General features: G+C 36.2%; 1 non-coding gene across 1 annotated transcript; it reads left to right on the plus strand.

Moving 5' to 3' along the window:
* The first annotated feature begins 3,797 nt into the window (after positions 1-3,797).
* Positions 3,798-3,869, plus strand: Trnat-ugu. The gene has a single exon. It is a non-coding gene; the product is annotated as a tRNA-Thr (tRNA).
* The last annotated feature ends 9,710 nt before the right edge of the window (positions 3,870-13,579 follow it).

Raw genomic sequence — 13,579 nt, forward strand, 5'->3', positions numbered from 1 at the left:
CACTGCCGTTGTGTCTCATTGTTTACATTTGACACTATATATCTTTATTTATTAGGTAGTTCTCTGTTTAGATGTTTGCTACAGTTAATATAGATGTATAAGAATACACAAAGCCCCTTCTAGTGGTTAGAATTCGTTGTGAGGCACTATTGCATTCACTAACTGTCGTCTTCAAAACAATACCTAGTAATCGGGTAAACCTACCCAATCTACATAAAAACATGAACCTACAATCAACCAAAACACATTTTTTGCTGGGGCACCGTTCTCGCATCAGTTTGTGATACCTAATTTTGTTGTTATTTCAAACCATGTCCATTCCAATCGTGGGCTTTTCTTTCGCACCTGTCAAAGTAAAGTAGGGCAAACCCTATATCGACGCATTTTCCTTTAAAAGGGCTATCCATTTATGCTAAAAAAATTAGGTAGTGCTATTTAAAAAAAGTGTCGATGACGTCATAGATTTATGAAACATGGCACAAAAACGGTTTAAGCAACGTGACAAAATGACAATTCCTATGTACTAATAATTGACGTGTGTTGCATTTTATTTTGTGTTGCGTTTTTGTGAAAACGCAACACAAAATAAAACACGAATTTTTGGCGCTACTTCTGGGACGCACTGTGCATATATATATTGAGATGAAATAAAAGTATTGATAGAATTTAGAAATTTAAATTCAAATTTTACTTGATTAAGACAATTTGAAGAGAGAAGGTTGAAATAATTATTGTAAAACTTAAAAAAAATGAGTAAAAAGAAAAATTGTTAGTATTAAATAGGGTATGTTGAAATATTATCGGAGAGTCGTATCATATAATATAAATTTCAAAGATTTAAGTATACAAAACATTATAATTTTAGTCAAATAGCGTACATGCCAAGATATTATCGGAAAAACATAATAAAAATTAATTAGTAACAGCAAGTGACATATAGCAAAAGAAAGCTAAAATATCATAGTTTTATTTAATAGTAGTATTATGAGTAAGTAAAATAGGTATAAAGCAATATTAATGTCCAAATTAAAATTTTATATAACAATAGGATTATAATGTCAGTGAAATGTCAGATATAAAGTTGGATTCACAAGTCAGAAAATATTACATCTGAAATTCAAATAAAAATATAGAATTAGGAATATTTTGAAATATAAGTTAAAATTTTTGTAAATAAACTGGAATGTGATTGTAAAATTGTAAATTATAAAAGTGAAGTGGAGTGAAGTGGAAATAGAAAACGGAATTTAAAAGAACAGGCATATATGTGAAAAGATCTTAACAAGGGATACAAAAATCAAGAGAATAGGAAATAAAAAAGGAATTATTGACTAGTTACGAAAGATTTGTCAGAGAGAAGTGGTTGAAAAGAAATTAAGAGTGAAAAACCCATGTAAATAGTAATAATTACAGTGAAAATATAGTAAGACAATCAAAGTTAGTATTCCAGTATAGGAAAAATCAAAGTTGGGCCAAAAGGAATCTAAAGTCCAGTCTCTTCAAAGGACTCCAAGACGATATCCAGGACAGACCAGGACGATATTCCGGATATTCAATAGTAAGCAGCAGTTCCAGAGATCTTACAAATTCAAGAAAAACGAAGATTCCAGGACGATATTCCAGACACACCAAAGTAAGCAGCAGGTTCCAGCTATCCAGTAAATTCAGGAGAACGAGGATTTCAAGACGATATCCAGACCTAATATAAGAAGGCAAGCAGTTCGACTTTGTGCACAAAGAATTACGAAATCTTATAAGATAAAACTAGCTAGCAAAAGAGAATAATAAATACAATCTCAAAAGTCATTAAAAACCTATAGGTATAATAATACAATTTAAAGTAGTCTTACCTGAAAATAAGTTTGAAATTAATAAAAATTCTTCATACCTAATAAATAGTAGACAACTTTAATTTCACTATATTAACAATAATAAAAAGTGGCCATATTAAAAATTTTGGTACTTAGATATTTAAGTATAAAAGTAGGCAAAGTAACACATTAGGAAAGAAATTTTAAGATCAGTTTTATCGGCTTAAGTATAGGCAACCAACAGTACACAATAACGAGTCAATTTGAATACCACTTTCTGAAAAGTTCCCAAGGTATTACAAAATTGCTATCATAATAAGACAATTCCAAATATTCCGAAATTGTGCCCGAACATTTTACGATTATAATTTATTGTTGGCCAAAAAATATAAATTAATAAATAAATTAAATTTTGAATAATATCTTTTGTTTAGTGTGGTATATTGTTTGTGTTTCTACAAAGTTATAACCTCATTAGAACTCACTACTGGGAAGAGTCTACAGCTAGCCAGGGTATAATTTACAATAATTAAACCAAAGCATACCAATACAGCAGCATACACATGTAATATATTTATATAAGCAAACTACACACACACACTAATCATAACAATATACAGAGAGTGATTCATTAACACTGGGAAAATCGAAAACTGTAGATACTACACGTGAAATGGTGGCCATTGGCGCAAACATGCCTTATCCGAAAGTTGATAGTTTCGGAAATACAGGGTGTTGAATGTTAAAATTTTAAATCGTTTTTTACGATTATTCTGAAAATATGTAGGTTAGGAACTTGAAAATTTGTGAAACTATATTTTTTTAGGCGACGAATAAGATGCATGTTGTAATTTCAGCATTGCTCATAGAGGGCGTGACTTACGACCAATTTTACCGAAAATTTACTTAATAACTTTTTACCCTGTGTGTCTAACATGAAACCTGATTCAAAACATGAAAGAGCAATCATTTTTCCATTAATTGTGTATTATTTTTCATTTCGGTATCTCGATCCGTTTTCGAGAAAAATCGATTTAACGAACACAATGTTTTGATAATACGAGAAATTAAAAGCGAAACAAACCAAATGTTTCTTCGTGTTATTACAACAATTAACAATAAAACAAATTAAATTTAAAGTCAGTGTTCGAAGAATCCACCGTTGACATTTACATACTTTACACAACGTTTTCTGAGATCTTCGAGTTTGAAACAACATATTGGAATTGCGTTTGACTTCGTTGGCAGCGATTTGTATTCTTTACCACAACTCTTCACACGAACCTCTACATTCTTCCAAATAGAAAAATGAAGAAGACTGAAATCCGGACTTCTGGGTGGCCAAGTAAAAATGCTTCCACAGCTTGAAGAAGTTCCACTTTATTTAAGACATGTGGTTCTTGCACGACGGAGCTCCACCGCATTTTTTTGGCCAGTGCGTAGTAGATAGGATAGGCCGGTTCTGCGCCACATTTTCTGCGCCACACTAAATGACGTCACGAATTCGATGGCCAGTGTCCATCGCTCCTTCAGCGGCTTCTTGTGGGCATTGTCGTTGTGCAAGAGATGCGTGGGTGTTGGCATGCAAGAAGTGTCATGGCGGCATGGAAGTGACGTCATACAAGAAGTATCATGGCGGCATGGAAATATCGTCATACAAGAAGTGTCATGGCGGCATGGAAGTGACGTCACATGGCCAGTTGGTGGTAAATTCAAAATTCAATCACGATAAGGGGAGGTCAATGACCTCCAAACAGCATTGCGTCATTCTTATCTGGTATTGCATCATTCGAGGTCAAGTTTCTACAGGTTCAGACCTGTTTTCTACTGGTTCAGACTTGTTTTCTACAGGTTCTAACCTGTTTTCTACTGGTTCAGACCTGTTTTTTAGCATAAACTGTAACCTGATATATTATTTTCTTTATAATTGTAGTGTTAGCAAAAATTTTAGCCTAATATGGAGGTTTGCTAGTAAACCTAGCATGAGCCTCTTTAGCTCACTGGTAGAGCAATGGTCTTGTAAACCGGAGGTCATGAGTTCAAATCTCACAGGAGGCAATTACATTTTTATCATTTTTTATTTTTATCATTTTATTATTTTTTTATTACATTTTTGTCAGGTGTGGGATTCGAACCCACGCTCCTTTTGGGAACCAAGGCTTAAACAAGGCGCCTTAACCACTCGGCCAATCTGACTCGATAGGTATATGAAAAAGAAACGAGAAAAAAAAATTTATATCTATTTATTGGCATAAGGTAGGTGTAATACATGATGTATATGAGATAGTTATTTAATATCATATTCGAACTGTTGCTGAAAGGTTTTTATAACACAAAGTACAAAATTTTATATGCATTCCACAAATCCAGCAGACTTCCACATGGGCGCAAGGTAGAAAAATAACGTTTCGTTCTCGCTTTCGACATATTCGGCAAACCTTTTCAGGCGGTCCCCAGCATTCATCTTCAGGAACGGAATTTGGCATTACTTCGATTGGCTTCCTACCAGACATTACGCTTTCTTTAAAAGCCTATTGCTACACTTGACTATGATATACTGAAGAATAATTGGACCTCTAATGATTATATTTACAAAACAAAAGTTGTGTTTTTAGTCTCTTTGTTTCCTGATAACAACTTGAATATTATACAATGGAGGTGGTAGGGTTGTAATTCTTGAAGGAGCTGCGCTACTGAACCGTATGTTGTTGATATCAGTCAATCTGGAGGACTGTGGCAAAAATGTGGAGTTTATGCTGTTTTGGCTACATTAACTATAATACTTTTGAATGATTTTTGCAATACTCTTCAGTACTAATACAATTGTAGCGACTGTTATAAAGTAAATATGTCCAGAATTTGTATTCAAATCTGTTTTCGTATTTTCAGACGCTACGATGAGTGCGTCTGCGTATACATCTTCATAATCGGAGCAGTTTAAAATAGGTAATGACCTCCAGGTATCAAAATCTCCAATCGACTTATTTTGAAACGTTATTCTCAACTTGTAGAATTTAGAATGTTCCGGAATTGACGCCCCGAAGACCCTCAGCTTTCCACCATTAACTATATTACGTCTCATCTGAATTAACGTATGTGGACATGTATCATTCTCGCTAACATTTCTGTAGCACACATACATTTCGTGTACGTTGTGTATATCATGTACGTACAATACATTTTGTAGTACTGCAGTTAAAATTATGAAATTGGAACGTAAAACGACCATTGTTGTTAAGCAACAGACCACTGTCTATAAACGAATGAGGTACATAATGATTTATAAAGTCTTGTTCTTAACGCGTATTTTTTATTTTATTAATACTTTATCAAGAACTATCTAATACAATAACATTAAACCAGAACAATAACAGAAAATAACACTAATAAAATTTTGAAAAGGCGCAAAGCTACAACAAATGTTCAAAATGACCTCCCTCAGACGTGACACAAGATTCAACTCTTCGCCTCATTGATTGTCGTATTCGCGCAAATATTCCTGGTATATTTCTTATTGTCTCACAGCCGACTATAATTCGAAATAAAAATACGCGTTAAGATGTTTAATTTTTTGCATCAAAACGGTGCCCCATACGAAGAAAAGGCAAGAGAGATTTTCTGTCACAAATTGAACGAGGAATTTGTAATATCTCAGTGGCGTACCATTTTTTTCATTCAAAAATTGAGATTATTACCCGTACGCGCGCCAATGATGAACATAAAATTCCTAATTGCGTGTCAAAAAATGTGCAATAACTACCTTTTAAAACCCACCAAATTTCATTTGCACATCTCGTCCGGTTTCAGTACAATAAATTAAATCGTCAGTTTTTAAGAAAAACTGACACCCCGTATCTCGGAAAACGAATCATTTGCGGATATACGTTTATAAGCAAACTGCCATTATTTTCTCATGTAGAATCACCCACTGAAATTTGTCGCACTTATTTACTAACACCCTGTATATTTTCTATTGCAGGTATTGTTCTCGTCTTTCGCAATTGTTTCGCTGCTTTCTCCATATGATGATGTCAAGTGTTTATCTTTGTGAGCGGTCGTTATGTGAACGTTCGAGCTATCTTTCCTTGTAAAACGGTCGTTGCATAAATTACACTCAAATTTTTTATCTTTATGCCTGTTCGTATGACGACTTAAGCTGCTGCGACAGGTAAACGCAGAACTACAGATTTGACATTTAAACATGTCGGATGCTAAACATCAAATGAGCTATATCTATAAGGTATGCTGTATATTCAGTTAAACGTGACATAAAACAAACAGCTAACAACCGGCTAACAACCGGCTAACAACCGGCTACCAACGGCTAACAGCCGGCTAACAACGGCTACCAACCGGCTACCAACCGGCTACCAATCTGCTACCAATCGGCTAACAACCGGTTATCCAGTGACGGTTAACGCGTGACGGTTATCCATGGACACCCGTTATCCAGTTTTCACGTGACGGTTATCCATGGATACCCGTGACGGTTATCCATGGATACCGTTTATTATCCTACTATCCTAGTTTACTATTCTACTATCCCGTGACGGTCATCCAGTTTTACGTGACGATGTGACGACTTAAGATATTATTCTAGCCTTCTTTAACTCCTCTATAATTGCTGAAATTTCGTTGTCATGTGACGTATTTCCAGCGTTTTTTGATGCTACCAGCAGCCTTAAACGATCGACAAGTTCGTTGGGATCATCCCAGTAAATATATTCCATCGGTTTTGTATTGTAAGTTAACTTGTTGGTACGAGACAATAAACCTCTACCAGTAGTTTTACGTTGTGTTGTCTTAATAAATAGCGGTCTAATAATTTCTCTATACTTTAACGAACCTTTTAAGCGTCCTACTGCGTCTTTGTGAGCACCAGTCATTTGAAGAATATTTTTATAAGATTTTTTATCTTCTTGATTGAAAGACGGGTCATGATAGAAAATCAATTGGTACAACCCCGGTGTTCCTTTGGATTGCTGGTCATCGATTACTATATCACCGGTACGAATGTCAAAATCGATCCGTTTTCGACCGAGTAGCCACGATGACGTTGAGGAATCGTATACTGGTCCATAATTCTTATCAATTACATCACTATCAGCCCAATGCTCTGTAACGTACTTTTGAGATATGACATGATATTGATCTAAATATTCTTCTAGAGCTTCCTGAGTTATATCGTCCATTCGAGTTTCATGCTCTTCTTCAAATGTTCTATCATCATCATCATCATTAACATCAATTCTAGACGACGATGCAACGTGTTCCAACGGTAAAAAGGCTGTTTGGTTGAATGCAGATGGTTTTTCTTTTTTCTCCTCTTTTTTAATGATGGGAAACTTGTCAATTTTTTCCTTCAACCTGTGTGATGTGCTAGCTATTTCTTTTAACGGCGCCGCAATGGGCTTAAACAGTTTTTGCAGCGCCTCATCTTCCTCTGCTTTACCTAGCTTTAAAACCAAGTACTTTCGCCTGATTGATTTTGTGAGCTCGTAGATTTTTTTCTTTCGCGCCGTCTTAGCGATGACGTCTTCAGCCGTTGGATTCATTGCGATTAATGATAGAGTCCGTTAGTTACATCCTTATATATTTATCGAATCCTTTACGATATCGACCATCTTGTAGGTTGAAATCCTTTACAATGACCATATTTATCGACCCAACATTCTGAGCAGCAGTTCTTAAATTGATTGAAAGTCATGTCGGGGGACACGTGTTCCTCGTAGACATGTTTCAGATTTACTTCATCTTGCTTGAAAAGAACTATTAAGTTGCAATTATCTCGAATAAGTTGTTTCGGTATCTTGGAATATGTCTGACATAGGTAGGCCGCGTCGATATTCTTGTGTCTACACATGGAGTAGTATTCACGTATCTTTTCCTGTTTATCGCACGCCACATCGTCGAATATGAATATGGAATTGTACCGAGCATCTGTTGGACTAATTATTTCGTCACTAGCCTCATATGGAAAGCACCCAATTTCTTTCACTTTACTCAAGACGTCTCGCAACAGCTGATATTTAGGCTGGTATAGGGACTTTGAGTAGACGTAGACGTTTTCAAATTTAGCCCCATTCGGATGAAATAGAAGTGATAATATTACGTTGGTCTTCCCGCAACCACTGGGACCACATACGATACATCTAAACGAATTCGGCAGCAACGAACCATGTCTGCCTACAATAGCAGGATTTTCATCAAAATCCAAGTTTTCTATTGGTAGCGTCCGCTCTTGTTGAACTACCTTTAAGGTTTGAAGTCGTCCATCAAGCTACTTCCTATAAATACAAGTGTCTCTATCGGCTTACATCATTTCTAATGCCGCTGCGATACGGTGAAGGTGTGTTAAATTCGCTAATAGATAAACTACCATTTGAATTACATATTCCTGGCGGATATCAATTTTGCGGACCAGGTCACTAGAGTAAATAATATTAATAATAAATTTAATTATGTTTTTTTCTCTTCATTGGGAACAAAACTTGACAAACGCTTAGCCAAAGGCCAAGAGGGCATTAATCCTTTGGATTCTACTTGCCATGACCACGATATAGCATACGCTCAAAATAAATCTGTAGAAGCTAGACATAAAGCCGATTGGGTGTTGAAGAATAGAACTTGGGAACGTATTAAATCTAAACACACAAAACTAGGAGAAAAAGCAGCCGCTTGGCTCGTAACTACAGCCATGAAGGCGAAACGTAATCACGGAATGGGTGTGAAAAGAGTGGACAACGACGACGTCGTCAACCCGCATCGTTCCGCAGAGACGTTGTATTAAAAATCGCAAACAGTTTAAAAAAACAGCAGCCTAGTAGTTCATTGAGAAAAACTGCTCTGTCGGCTTTAAAAGCGGCAAGAATAGCAGTTAAAAGGGTTGGTGGTAAGAAAAATATTCGCATACCAAGAATCATACCGCTCCCCGCCGGAGAACACTCTGGAGGCTTCCTACCTCTTCTATTGCCTATACTAGGTGCCCTCGGAGCCCTCGGATCGCTAGTGGGGGGCGCGGGGGCTGTTGCGAAGACCGTAGTCGATGCTAAAAATGCAGCAAAAAAACTTATGGGGGAGCGTCGACACAACGAAGCCATGGAAGCTATCGGGGTTAAAGGATCCGGCTTCTATTTGAGAAAGAATCGACACGGTTTATGGCTACGGTTTATTCTTGAAAAAACAAAAAAACTGCCAATAAAGCGACCCAATAAACCACTGTCTGACGGGGACCTGATTAGATACGCCAAACGACTACGAATTCCATTTTTTCGAGGTGTTTTCATGCGAGACACCTTACCATCTACAGGTCCGCGGCTGCGAGAAAGTGTCATTTTAAATTTAGACTTGAATAAGAACAGAGGCACTCACTGGGTAGCTTATAAGAAAAAAGGTAATGTTGTAGAGTCCTTTGACAGTTTCGGCCATTTGAAACCACCTAAAGAACTGGTGAACATAACCTATAACGTAGATCGTTATCAAAATTATGATCAAATAAATTGCGGTCCTCTATGTCTACAGTTTCTCTATAAAAGCAACGGTACCAGATGAAATTTGTCAGTCATGTCTACAATAGTGACGCTAAAGAGTCATACGTCCACGCTAACACTCAATTTTAATCCAATCATACGTTTGGATCCACAACTCAATTACGGCTTGGCTCTTCTTTGTTTTTTCTCGTGCAACAGCATACCCAACATCGAAGCCAATCAAAAGTTTTACTTGTATGAGAGCAACGAAAAAAAACGAAAACAAAAACAAGGAAGTCGTTAAAAAATATGACGAGGGGTCATACGAGATTCGGGACATTGAAAATCATATTAGAAAGGAATTAAAGATCGACAAAGACCCCAACGCTGACCAGATATTTACTCTAAAACCTAATAATAACACTCTAAGTTGTGAAATATACAGCGATAAATACGCAGTGGACTTTGAACCCGAAGACAGTTTCGGTAGGACGTTGGGATTTTCAAACAAATTCCTAGAATCCAAGAACCTACACAAATCGGATTTACCGGTGGATATTATAAAAGTACACACCATCCACCTGAATTGTAACATTACTTCGGGAGCCTTCTACAACGATAGACCATCACATACTATATACAAGTTTCCTGTATGGGTCGACCCAGGATTTGCCATCGACGAAGAACCAAATCGCCTCATCTATCTACTGATAAATATAACTGAAATAAGCACGCTTACAATCGACGTGTTGGACCAGAATTTCGAATCCGTTAATTTCAGAGGTGAAGAAATCATCATTCGATTGGAGATTAAGAAACTTGAATAATGCTAGTTTTCGACAACTCTCAGTGAAATGTTCATATAAAGGAGCCGCTATCGAGATACACGTCAGTATCGCGAGGAGCATCTCACGATAATGTTGCATTCACTAAGCCTCTGTCTCTAACGAACACCTTGTTCCTAAAATCTCTGGGTTATAATGTCATCGCATCAAACATTCGATCTTTTTCGCCGTCCCTCAATGGACGAATCCATACAAAAGGTGGAATGGCGAACGTATTAGCCATACGTAAAGTCCTTCAGAAACAACGACGTCATTGAAATCATCATCAATCAAGCCGATGTTTTCGATGCTACTTACGATGGTCAGATACATATCAGCGGGAAGATTACAAAGGTTGGTAATGGAGGTGTATCGTTCATAAACAACGCAGTAGCCTTTATGTTTTCGTCAGCCACATACGAAATAAACGCCAAAGGACTGGATACGTGAAGTTGGTCTAGTGAGCACCGTTCGCGGATACTTGTGTTATTCCGACGAGGATTCCAAGCACTTACCTATAGCCGGATGGAATTATCCTGATGCACCGGCCATTATTAGATAAACATCTTGAAAAAAATCACCAACTAAAATCCGAAATAACACACTACGACAACCAGTGTAAAATGGCTAAACAGTTTCAAAAGATGAACATTCAAGACAAGTGGGATGATGTATTTACGAATCCTCATTGATTTTCCGCAACGAAGAATGGACCTACATCTACAAGAATTGTACCAATTACGTTATAATATTACATTTATTATATTTTAATATGCTAAATATATATGTTTACTTGTCCTGATTTGTTTTATTTCCTCTCTCCCTCTACCTTTCATGTATAAGAAAAACCATACAAGACCAGTGCTCTACCACTGATCTAAAGAGGTTCATATTAGGTTTACTAGCAAGCATGCATATTAGGTTAGAATTTTTGCTAACACTACAATATAAGGGTATAAGGTATAAGGGTAAGGTTTATGCTAAAAAACAGGTCTGAATCAGTAGAAAACAGGTCTGAACCTTGTTCCCCAGACGAAATAAGAATGAAGCTGCTGTTTGGAGTTCATTGACCTCCTTATCATGATTTATGCTAATATTGCGATTTTGAAGAAACTAAGGTACTAATTACAAGTATGTTCTGCGCATACATTAAACATATTTTTTATTGAAGTCGCTCTTCGAGATACTTTCTATAAATACAGGTGCCGTTATCGACTTACAACAATGCCGGGAAAAACATCAGTTGATCACCAGCTATTAGTGAGATTAGTTGTTTGTAAATCTTGAAGTAGTATTTTAAAGTTTGAGTTATTGTAGTGTTACACAGGTAAAACTTATACTTAAATTACCAAGGGTTCTCTTTTATCGGTTCATATATATCCGAATATTATTTTTTTCAAATTTATTTTTTCATTTTTAAACAAATTACATTTTTAAACGTAGCTCGTTCTCTGATAGAACATTTTCATATATAAGGTACTCTTTTTCCGCTTGCTAGCTCGATATTTGTGATATTAGATTGTATTGTAAAGTTTAAATTAGTGAATTTTGTAGTTATAACTTGTTAAAATTTTGTTTTTAGATTGCTTTTAGTAATATCAGTAAGCTTTTGTTCTAGTTATTGTTTATTAAATATCCAAATAAAAAACAAACTATCTAACTCACCTAAAAACGTAGTGTTTCACTGTGAAACGTTGATCTTTCATAAAACAATAAAAAGTATTATTGCTTATTGTTAGTTTTTGTTAAAAACCTACAGGACGTCATCCTGATAGTTCACAAATCCTAAATTATTTATTTTCAGAGTGTTAGCTAGCACACTTTAATTTTATTAAAGTTTGTAAATTCTTTTCTTTAAAAATTTACTGGCGCCTGACAAACATTTATTTTTTCAAAAACTCAAATATAAAAGAGATCCTAAAAACGTAACACGCGTCGTGGCCCGACAAAAATCTCATCGAGACACTTTTCCGGCGGGAAAAGTACCGACCATCCGCGAATCTCACGACCCTGCTCGAAAATAAGTCAACTTTTGTTATAGAAACTCAGAACGCGATCCGTCACCAGCGAGTTCTACAAGCAAACATAGCAAGGCCGTTGATACGTCTCCAGGCAACGTGGGGCTTAAAGGAACTTTCACCTAAGGACCTGGATCGTCACCGAAGTGGAAAATGTCCGAAGACGACAATACTCAGCGCCATCGTGCCACTCCATACCGCCACATGCCGCCAGTGCCCGTAGTCGAATCAGAGGAGGACTGGAGCAGCGAAAATTCGCCAACGTACAACCCAAATAGGGACATTCTAAACAAACTAGTACTGCGAAAGGTACCACCGAAGCAATCCAAAACTCAACGCCGTGCGTTCAGGGACGCCGAACGTGAGCGACTTAGGAAGTTGTTCTACCAAGTGTAAAAGAACAATGGACCGTGAACGCCGCTACTCTGCAAACCGCAACGTAAGTCGAGGAAGCGGCCATAAAATTAATGTATTGTATGATATAAGTAAAAAATAAAAATGTTAATTAACATATATTCTAATTAATTTTTTCCAATGTATCCCAGTTTCAAAATATAATAGAAATTTAACTTTAGCAAAAATTATACAATTATACTCTTGTTCACAGTTTTATCGTACAGAGGTTTAAAACAAATAAGACACATATATGAAATAAAAAGTTTATTTCATTTATAATATATTAATAATTAAATATATTACAGTTAATTACAACATGCTATCTATTGAATAGTGCCCCCAAGGTAGGGTGTAGTAAGAAATAATTAAAGTATTTGAATATAAATTAAATTTGTTAAGTGATTCTCTAAAAAATGAAGTTGACGACTTGGAGATTAAGCCCGGTACTTTCTTGTTTACTAAAGGTATATTATATTTATCCCCTTATCGTAATTGAATTTTAAATTTGCCGCTAATTCCTGCCAGCGTGGCAGTATTGGAGGTCATTGACCTCGAATGATGCAATACCAGATAAGAATGAGGCAATGCCAGTTTGTTGTTAATCTTGTCAGCTACGTGCTCCCGAAACCGTTTGAATTTACCGTAGTCCCGTTTAATCAAATGCTTATACGCATGCGTTGCAATTTCAGTATATATGTTATTTCTATTGTTCATCTTCAGTTTTGAATTTACCGCCAATCTCCATCCTGACGAGATCTACTACGCAAGCACTTAAATTCTAATGTTACATATATTTTATTTCTTTTGTTGATATTGAATTTTGATTTTACCGCCAATTCCGTCCATTGTAAGACATATATGCCTTTCCTATTATTCATTTTTGGATTTTAAATTTCCCGCCAATTTCAATGGTTGCTCACGTGATCTCAGTTATCAAGTTGCAATTTTGCTAACACTGCAATTATAAAAGAAATTAGGTTACAGTTAATGCTAGCGTGGCAGTATTGGAGGTCATTGACCTCGAATGATGCAATACCGGATAAGAATGACGCAATGCTGTT

Source organism: Anoplophora glabripennis, unplaced genomic scaffold, assembly GCF_000390285.2.
Source record: "Anoplophora glabripennis isolate ALB-LARVAE unplaced genomic scaffold, Agla_2.0 scaffold360, whole genome shotgun sequence".
Taxonomy (NCBI): Eukaryota; Metazoa; Arthropoda; class Insecta; order Coleoptera; family Cerambycidae; genus Anoplophora; species Anoplophora glabripennis.